Here is a 10848-nt window from a genome sequence, read left to right on the forward strand (position 1 = left end):
AAGGATGGCTAAATAGAGTATGAATCGACTATCGAGAAATAAATAAGTAACTATCAAGAATAAATACCCGCTCCCGCGTATGGATGATGTTTGACAAGGTACAGGGGACACAGATCTTTTCGAAGATAGATTTACACTCGGGTAACCATAGGTGAAAATCAGGGCAGAAAATGTTCTGACGACGGCTTTAGAACACGGTATGGTCACTATGAATTTCTAGTTATGCCGTTGGGTTGACGAATGCTCCTGCCCCCAGTGTTTATGGATCTTATGAACAGGGTTTTTCACCAGTACTCTGGATCGATTTGTGTAGTATTCGTGAGATATACTAGTGTATTCGAAGAGTCTAGAGGAGCATATGAGGCGCATCTGAGTATAGTGTTGCAGATATGCGAGAGAAGAGTTATATGCGCAGCTTAAGAAGTGTGAGTTTTGGCTTGGATGGAATAGGTTACTTCTTGGACACGTTATATCCAAGGGTGGTATTTCGGTGATCCGAGTAAAATTGAGGCGGGGGGTGGTTGATTGGGTACAACCAAAGAAAGTTGCATGAGATCAGGACGTTTCTGGGATTGGCTGGGTACTACCGCAGGTTGATGAGGGCTTTATTAATGTCAGGCCGTTAACCAGATGAACAGGAAAGGATGCGAAGTGGTGGTCTAATGAATGCGAACAGAGCTTCAGGAGTTTGAAGCAGCGAAATCATCACTGCGCCTGTGTTGACGATTTCCTTCAGGAGAAGAGGGGTTCGTAATTTACAGTTGACTGCGCCCATAAAGGGATCGGAGCGTGGTTGATGCAGCGGGGGGAGAGGGATAATAGCCTATGCCTCACAATAGTTGAAAGAATATAAGAAGAACTACCCCTACCCACGATTGGAGTGGCGGCAGCAAGTGTTACGCGCTGAGATTTGGAGGCCATATCTTATATGGGGGTAGGTGTGAGATATATTGACCCTAAGAGTTTAAAGTATTATCACGCAGACAGGAATGAAATATGAGGCAGAGGAGATGGGTTGGGAGCTAGCTAATAAAGGATTACGACTGCACTATAGCTATCACCCGGGAAAGGCTAATGTGGTGCTGATCTTTGAGTTGGAAATCAGTGGGAAATCATCTAGATCTGCAGTGAGATTCAAGAATCCGATTCAGATGGATCTGGGAGAGGCGCGGATGTGGAGCTGGTAGAGGGCGATCACCAGCATTCATTGCTGACTTGGTTTTGCAGACGACTCTAAGGAGAGGATTAAAGCAGCTCAGAGGAATGATGCAGAACCAGTAGAAGCTTTTTGGGAAAGGTGACAGGATGGTCAGGACACCAGAGTTTCAGGCATTCCAGATGATGGAGCCCTGAGGTTCCATAACAGTTATGTGTTCCTGCCGAATCCTGAGGTAAAGAAAGAAAGTCATTCTGGAGGAAGGAAGGCACATCCGATCCTTATATAATGTATATCCGGGTGGTAGCACCTAAAGTGTACAGGGATCTCCGAGAGTCTTCTGGTGGAGACAACATATGAAGAGGAGATTAGCTAAGTTTGTGGGTCAGTGTTTGACGTGCCAGCAAGTGAAGGGCTGAGGCATCGCGACCGGCGGATCGTTGCAGCCACTCCCCACATTCCTGAGGGAAGTGGGAGCATATAGCGATGGATTTTCGTCTCAGGATTACCGTCTGCATTGCATGGACAGACGGCTTTTGGGTAGGGTGGATCGATTGATGAAAACTACCCACTTTTTCCGATCAGAGTTCTGATACTCCAGGACAGATTGGCTGAGTTATATATCCAGGAGAAGTTAGACTCCACGGACGCCCAGTGTCCATAGTTTGATAGAACCCACGGTTTACATCTCGTTTTGGAAGAGTTTGAAAGGAGGCCATGGGTTCTTAGTTGTCGTTCAGCCACAAAACTTTTCATCTCAGACAGATGGACAGGACAGACGAGGACAATACAGATTTTGGAGGATATCTGCGAGCATGTTGTGCGGCGACTTGGAGGTCGTTTGATGCAGTATTTGCCAATGGTTGGTTTGCGTAAATACACAGCTACACCAGGCCAGGCCATGGGATGGCACCGTATGAGGCAACGGGATGGTAGAGGGCGATCCCGGTGTACTGGGAGAGGTTGGAGAGAGGACAGGTATTGGGGCTAGAGCGGGATACAAGCAAACTCAGGATAAAGTCAGACTCATTAGAGACAGGATAAGGACAGCGCATGAGCGGCAGAAGAGTTATGCTGATACTCGTCGGCGAGAATTGGGAGTTTGAAACAGGAGATCACGTGTTCCTAATAGGTGGTACCACTGAAGGGAGTTATGAGGTTCTGGCTGGAGAAGGGTATAAGCTGAAAGCCCTAGGTATATTGACCATTCGAGATTCTTAAAGAGAGTGGGTCAGTTGCCTATGTTTGGCATTACCACCGGTCTTATCTTAGGAATCCATGACATATTCCACGTGGTCTATGCTGAGGAAGGAAATACATCCCAGACCCTCCCATGTGATTAGATATTGAAGCACTGAGTTAGGTGATTTACTTTAGTTTATGATGAAAGTAGGCCAGTGCCAGATTCTTGACGGGAATGAAAAGGTTTACGTACGAAAAGAGATTCCACTTGGTAAAAGATTTCTGTGGCGCAACCATGGCCATTGAGGAGGAGGCTTCCTGGAACTAGAGATCAGATGCGCTCAGAGGAGAGAATATCCGCCACTATTCAATGGAGTTAGAGGAGTCAGTAATTGTGAATGGAGAATAGTATTGTAGTTTTATTTGATAGTGTTAACGTAAGATAGATAGAGTTTTTAGTTTGAAATGTGAAGGTTTTGGGAAAATTTTGAGTAGTTGTGATCTCCCAGACGCCTCATTGTAACCCGGTATTCCTCCGCCAAAGGAGGGTAATCAATAAAAATCGAAAGTGTTTTGCTAAGGAGGGAAACAGAGGAAAATGACCAAATTTCGAGGACGAAATTTTTAAAGGGAGGGGAGAATGAGAAGGTAAAAACCCCAACAGATATATAAAAGATTAGACAGATTGATTTCCAAAAAATAAAAAACTAAAAAATAAAAAAATAAAAATAAAAAAATAAAAAATAAAAATAAAAAAAATAATTAATAAATAAAATAATATAATTAAAAATTATTAATTAATTAATCAGATTTTAAAAGAAAAAGAAAAAAATAATTAATTAAAATTTATTGTATTTTATAATAAAATATATTATTAGGAAGAGAAGAAGAAGTAGGAGGAGGAATGAAGGAAGGAAGCGGAGTGTGAAAAGAAAAAGGAAAAAAAAGGAATTAAACGAAGGAACAGTAATGGTTAGTGTGAGGAAGAAAAGGAGGAGGAGTATTAATGAAAGAGATTAGGAGGATTAGGAGGATGAAGGAGTAAGGATAAAGGACCGGAAGCGAACTGCCGGCACCCCCCCCCCACCTGGCGCTTCTTCGGCGGGTCTTTTTCTGGTCTTGTTCTGTGTCTTATGCAATCTCTCTCTATCTCTCTATCTCTATCTCGCGTCCTCTCTACTCACGGTTCTTCGGCCCTCTCCTCGATTTAACGTGACGGATTTTCGCCCAATCGAAAAATCCGAAGATACCACTGGACTCCATTCGGGCGCCGTCATTTCTACGAAGCGGATCGGGGTAGGGCGGCATAAGCGTATTCCCTGGGGTAAGCCATTTTTCCCTTTTTATTTAATTTCTTCAAAATATAAGTCCAATGACGGATACGGACACCACCAGCGAGAATCTAGGGATGATTCCTATAGGTCTAGTGCAGGACGGAATTCTCGTGGGAGGTGTCGGGCCCCAAAACCCCAATTGGGGGTGCGGCGATATTAAGGGGCCTTATTTAATTTAATTAGCATAATTTGGAAATGTTAAAATATTAAGATCTAGATGAAGTAGGATTTCTAGAATTTAGGGCCAAGGTGGCGCCGCGGTCTAATTTTGGGGAACCCGCAGGCAAAATTTGAAAATTAAGTATGATATTAAATATATGGTTAAATAATTCATTTGAGGTTATATGGAGCCTAAGAAGCCTAGATTTTTTTAGATTGAGTATTATTGGAGAAATAGATTAATTAATCTGGGGAAAAGTAAATTTCAGGAATGAGATTTCGCGTGCCAAGGGCGGAAATTTTGGTTCCTAAGGAATATCAATGTCAGGTAAGGGAAGATTTAAACTCTAAAGCATTAATTTTCCATACAACTTATTATTGATTATGAGGTAAATTTATTTTAAGAAAAAAAACATATTTGTTATATTGGGTATTACGAATGAAATGTACGTTAGGCAAAATACATGCTTATGTGAGTAAAATGTATATGTATGTATGAGATTGTAAGTAATTCACGATTTTAGAATATGAAGTATGACTTTAACAGCATATGTGTGGTATGGATATTATTTTATGTGAAATGATTATGATGTGACAGATTTACGAACAAAGCATGATTTTAGGTATTATGAAAATATGAGTTATGTTGTGATGGTTTTTGACGATTTTACGGGATAAAATGATGTATTTTCAGTATAATATACCTGAAACAATTTTGGCGGAGGCCATATATTTTATGTATCGGCACGAGACCAATTATGTTTTTGGCGCGAGGCCATAATATTTATGTTATGGCACGAGGCAGTTTTATTATGGTATTGTGTGGAGGCCATGTATTTATGTTATCGGCACGAGGCCGTATTATGACTATCGGTACAAGGCCGTCGTGTATTTATATTATTGGCGCGAGGCCATATTTACTATGATTTTGGCGCGAGGCCATATGTATGATTTCAGAGCGAGGCCGTATCTATGTTTTCGGCACGAGGCCGTAATATGTTACGTATGATCATGTATATATGTTTTCACAACCAGGATGTTAGTTTAGTTCCGGACAAGAGCTCGGTACCTTAGCTAGGGTAATTGGCACGAGTTATTAATGCTACCGTCCCACGAGGGGATAGTAGAGATGGATAGCGAGGTGGCTTTAGTAGAGTGTGGAAGTTCCACCTGGCAGTCCAGACCGGGTTGTGGCGGCTCATCGTTACTTACAGACATATTTGATTCGGCAGTGTCGGACAGCCAGCATTGTCGGGTCCCGCCTTTGGGTGCACAAAGCCCGTCATGGGGGGTACTACATTGACACCGCTAGCTATTCATCCTGTGTTTGTTTCAGTACAGTAATACAGTTATAATAGTTGGGAAAGTGTTTTTTTTTTTTTATACTGTTTTATGATTTATTTATAACCGATGTGAAAATATATGTTTACCCAGCTAAGTATGATGATGTGTATAGATTTATTGAAATGTATATACGTAATAAATGCAATTAAATATTCTGTTGCCACACAGATGTTATTGAGTCTATTTTCCCTTATAAGAAGGTCTCACCCCCGAAACCATTAAATGATTTTCAGGAAATCCAGTGAGACCGGCGGGCTAGAGCCGCAATTGAGTATTGGAGCTTCACTACTATAAGGGTAAGCATTGAACTAGGATCGGGAGTTTTTGTTTTTAATCCTAGTGTTATTTTGACTTTTGGAGGTTGTATATAATAACAGTATTTTGATGTTATAGAAAGCTCTGGTATTATATTTTATGATTGGATGTTTGAGATTTTATGTTTACTGCTGCTAGATTTTTCACTGTGTTTGACAGGTGTCCCCGCTACCCACGGGTTTGGGTTGACCACTTTATTTATTATGTGATATTTTATGTTAAGAAATTGAGGGACGTTACACTCTCTACCTTCCCTAAGCGTAAGTCATGACCACGTATGCCCCTGGGAATGCCCAGGTTAAGTGTATTAGTTTTGTTTTCTTGATTGGTAGTCTTGGGCTCCCCTATCTCGGGTATGCCCAGAGTTTCTATACATATCCATTTTGGTCAATATAATTTATCATATACTGATAAAAAAAAAAAAAACAAATGTCATGACCACGTGCACTAATTTTAGGTGTCTGGCGGTGTGGGGTGTGCCAAAGAAGACAGATAGGACAAACTGATCTATTTTTCTTCTTTTATTAGTTAATGTTAGTCTGTGGCTTAAACTGGTTAGCTCTATCCCACATAAAAAAATCAATTCTAATCTTACTATTTTGCTACACCAAACATAGACTAAGGCGCTTTGGCTTCTCATTATCTAACCACCGAACTAAACATATCTTAACGAACTAAATTCTATTTCGTTTCATATAAATTCACACAACATTAAATTCAAAACTCCAAATCCACTTACGAACATAAGATTAAATTTACATAGATTCCTCTTCAAATCGATCTTCATCGATTTCACCTCAAAAGTGAAAAATAAGCGGACAAAAAACGATTATGGCCACCATCCCAGAAGTGATGGATAATGTTAAAATTTTGGTGAGAGGTGGGAACTCTTCTTTTTGGTTCGACAGGTGGCTATCATCAGGCCCGTTATCTGTGAGCACTGAGGATATTTTGAACAAAAAACTGTGTATTAAGGATTGCTGACTAAATAATAATTGGAACTCTGATTTAGTACGGGAATTTGTTGGTGCTGATAAAGCAAGGGAAATTTTACAACTGGTGCCGACAGATAAAAGTGGGCGGGATATTTTTGTCTGGAAGCCTACCCCAGACGATAATTTTTCTACAAAAATGGCTTGGGAGGCAATGAGGAGCAGAAGTGATAATGTTTTGTGGAATGAATGGTTTTGACTTTCTTTATTGCCCAGAAGAATCTCAATGTGTTTATGGAGAGTCTAGTTTAGATACTTAGCTGTAGATGATAGAATTCAGACCAAAGGAATATCGATGGTTTCAGCCTGTGATTGCTGCGTTCAGAGAAACCAGGAAAATATTGATCATATTCTTTCTTTAGCAAAGGTGGCTTCAGAGGTTTGGCGTCAGGCTAGTGTGGCATTGGAGATTCTTTTCCAACGATCTCTTCCTTGGAAAAATAAAATGGCAAATCGGTTCCACTATGCAAAAAAAAAAATCGTCTATTAAAGGTATTTTAATCGGGTTGAATCCATGTTTGATTACGTGGTGCCTCTGGAATCGAAGATGTAAAGCGAGAATGGAAGGAGTTTATCAAAGTGCAGATCAGATGTGGAGAAGTGTTCGATTCAGGGTTAGTTTTATTGCTGAGAGCATCATTTCTTTTCAAAAATTGAAGAAGTCAGACATAAGGATTTTGAATGAGTTTCAAATTAAGCATTAGGGAGTTTGCGATAGGCCTGGAAAAATTATTTCATGGGTTAAACCTCCAGTAGGGTGGATAAAAGTTAATTGTGATGGGAGTTGTAGGGGCAATCTGGGTACTTCAAGAGGTGGAGGAATTATTCGAGATTGACATGGCATGGTAAAAACGGTTTTTTCAAGTTATTTTGGCAATGGTACGAATAATAGTGCGGAATTAAAAGCAATCAAGAAAAGAATTCGTTTGTGTAAATGTTTGCATTATGTTAATGTGATTATTGAAAGTGACTCGTGAATTGTAGTTAATTGGTTTCGGAAAGGTAGATGTACTTTGTGATATCTTTGGGAATTTTGGGAGGAGCTTGTGGCAGAATTAGAAAGAGTGAATGTCATGGTGATGCATCAATGTAGGGAAGATAATAATGCGGTTGATTTTCTTACTAAAAAGGGAGAAATAAAAAATAATGTAATTTACGAAGAACAATACTTTCTACCACATTATCTGAAAGGTATCTTTTGGATGGATAGGTGGTTCTTGTTTCCGTTCGTCGTTAGTTCATCTCTAGAGTTTCGTTTGGTGTATTTCGTTTTATTTTTTGTTGTTTTTATGTTTTTAACTCCTTTGTTAATTATGTTTAATTTTATTTGTCCTAATTTGGTTGGTTGATTTTAACTTGTAACCACGGTATTCTTTCGCCAAAAGTGAGGGTTTATTAATAAATAAATGGAGGTGTCGTCTTTTACCAAAAAAAAAGGGGGACAAGAAACAAATCACTTTACATCCAACTAAGTTTCCTCTTAGGAATTTTGGGGGAGGGGGGGAGGGTGGACCCTAATCTAGACCACAATTTCCTCATATTCAATAAATACCATTTAAATATTGAGACTCTGATACTATCTAAATCATTGAGAGTGCTTTGAAAAAAAAAAATGTGGAATGATTTCAAAGCTTTGTGGTCCTTCCGTGCAAAGTAAAGCATCATGAGGCCAAAGGAAAGAAGCTCATAAGGGGTCAAATATTTTAACTCATCAAATCCTGATTTTATAACAATTAATTCACAAGAGAATACATAAATGGGGAATCTGTTTGTTTCCCAAGAAATAAAGCAGGGTAGGAAAGAAAACTGTGTGCAATGAAAATGACATGAAGGTCTTTTTAAGATAGGGAAAGCTACAAACACTCATGAAAGCAATGGCTCAAATGAACACGCAAGCATACATTTCCTTTTGGAAAAAGAAAATACAGTTTACAAAAATAATAAAGCTTGATTGTGATATAGTTTTAGCAGCAGTTGGACACATGCTATGCATTTATAATCTTTTTTTTTTACATAATTTTTTTCATAATTTTATTTTTTTATCTATTTTTTAACTTGATTAAATTCATTTCATATCAGATTCACCGTGACGGAAGGAAAAAAGAATTAATTATGAATTAATTGTGGCATATTTATATATTAATTATAATAAAATATAAGCCATTTGATATTTTTTCTAAATTACACGTCCTTATTATTCAACTTAAAGGGTATTTTAAAAAATAAAAAGTGGACATCAACATAAAAATTTCTTTCATAATACTAGCTAGCGATTTGAAACGCATGATGCTTATGCATTGCAATATATTTTTAGTCATTTTATCTTTTTTAATTTATTTAGGTTTAATTTCTATGTCTCTAACACTAATGACTCATTGTTATCATAAGGGTTACAAATTATTAAACAAAATATGCTCTAATAATTTTTTAGTTAAAATATATAATTCATTAAGATATTTAGTTTGTTTTTTGCTTTGAATTGTAATTGTGGGTGGGTAGGGCTAGCGGACAGATAGTCCTACATTTCCTTTTGGTGTTGTACTAAAGGGCCCATCTACCCTACCATTCTCTAGGGTTCTACTGTGTCCTCTGTCCTGCCCCAATTGCAATGTGTCCTACTGTCCTTTAGACCCTGTTTGGAAAAGATATTTTTAAAGGCAAATTTTCATTAAAAACCTTAGAATTATGGGAATGAGAGCATGAATCATGCAATAAGTAGGGTTGAGTAGTGTTTGGTGAAAATTTATCCCACAACCAAAGGAAAGAAGTTTTGTTAAATCAGTTTAATTAAGATTTGAATTTCGATTAGTTTGGTTCGGCCTTCTAAAATTTTGATGTTTGGTGATCAATTCGGTTTAAGAGAGTGTCTTTCGGTTATTCATAGATTGTGTTGTATTTGCAAATTTTCTTATTAAAAAAATGTTACTTCTAAGAGAAAAAAAAACTTCATATTGATATGGATTTTGACATCACATTAGTACAGAATCAATCCTTGCAAATATTTTTGGTAAGAATGAAAAATAGAGAAATGATGCTGGTTGTAGAATGCCAGAACTACTGGGTGGAAGAGCTATCAAACACTAATGGGAGCGTGCAAAACCTAAATTCCAAAAAGGAGAAGTGGGTGGGGAGTACCATATTCCCATCCTCTCCCTTTCCTTTCCTTTCTTTTCTTTTCTTTTCTTTTCTTTTCTTTTCCCTCTTTTGCATTTTTAAGTCTCCCACCCGAGCCCACTTCCTAGATGCTGGAAAAAAAAAATTAATAAGGGGGGAAAAATGTTTCACTTGATTTTATTTTAAGGAGCAAGGAGTATTTTGATAAAATTAAATATTGAGTTCTAAATAAATCTCTCGATCAGCAAATTGGAATGTAATTTCAGGACTGGTCCTTGGCCATTTTTCAAACAACTCCTCTTAAAGCATATAGTCTCAAAATTGACGGAATGAATTAATGAAAAATGTCACTCCCATATCTTAATACATAAGATATGTTAAGAGTTCTTTAAGATTTACGAACGCAACTCTTTAAAAAAATTGTCTCTTATTTAGTTTAAACTTAAGACATCAGTATCTATTAAAAGGATATTAAGAGAAAATAAATGAGTCTAAATATTTATCCATTTTTTGTTTTTCAAAATTAAATTTGTCTACATTGCTTTAGGCTTTGTTTGAAATTTAAAAAATGGGGAGGAAATGAATATAACATTAAGGAGTTTACTTTTTCTTGTTAGATCATTAAGATAGAAAGGAAAAAATAGCATATATAATAAAAATCAATGACAAATTTTTGAAGGGAGTCTGGGCCTGAGAGATCTTAAGGAAGTTCAGAAATTTCTTCTCATGAAATTTGCATTCAGATTACTCACTTCTAACAATTTGTGGGCAGGTTTTTCAGGGCTAAATATTGCATAAATGATCATTTATTAATAAGGAATGGGAGATCAAATGACTCTTGGTTTTGGAAATTAATTATGACCACCATTCTAGAAGTTATGGATAATGTTAAAATTTTGGTGAGAGGTAGGAACTTTTCTGTTCGGTTTGACAGGTGGCTGTCATCAGACCCGTTATCTGTGAGCACTGAGGATATTTTGAATAAGAAACTATGTATTAAGGATTTCTGGTTAAATAATAATTGGAACTCTGATTTAGTACGAGAGTTGGTTGGTGCTGATAAAACAAGGGAAATTTTGCACTAGGTGCTAGCGGGTAAAAGTGGATAGGATATTTTTGTTTGGAAGCTTGCCCCGAACGGTAATTTTTCTACAAAAACGGCTTGGGAGGCAGTGAGGAGCAGAGGTGATAATTTTTTGTGTAATGACTGATTTTGTCATTCTTTATTGCCCAGAAGAATCTCAATGTGTTT

Source organism: Malania oleifera, chromosome 10 (genome assembly GCF_029873635.1).
Source record: "Malania oleifera isolate guangnan ecotype guangnan chromosome 10, ASM2987363v1, whole genome shotgun sequence".
In the NCBI taxonomy this organism is placed as follows: domain Eukaryota; kingdom Viridiplantae; phylum Streptophyta; class Magnoliopsida; order Santalales; family Ximeniaceae; genus Malania; species Malania oleifera.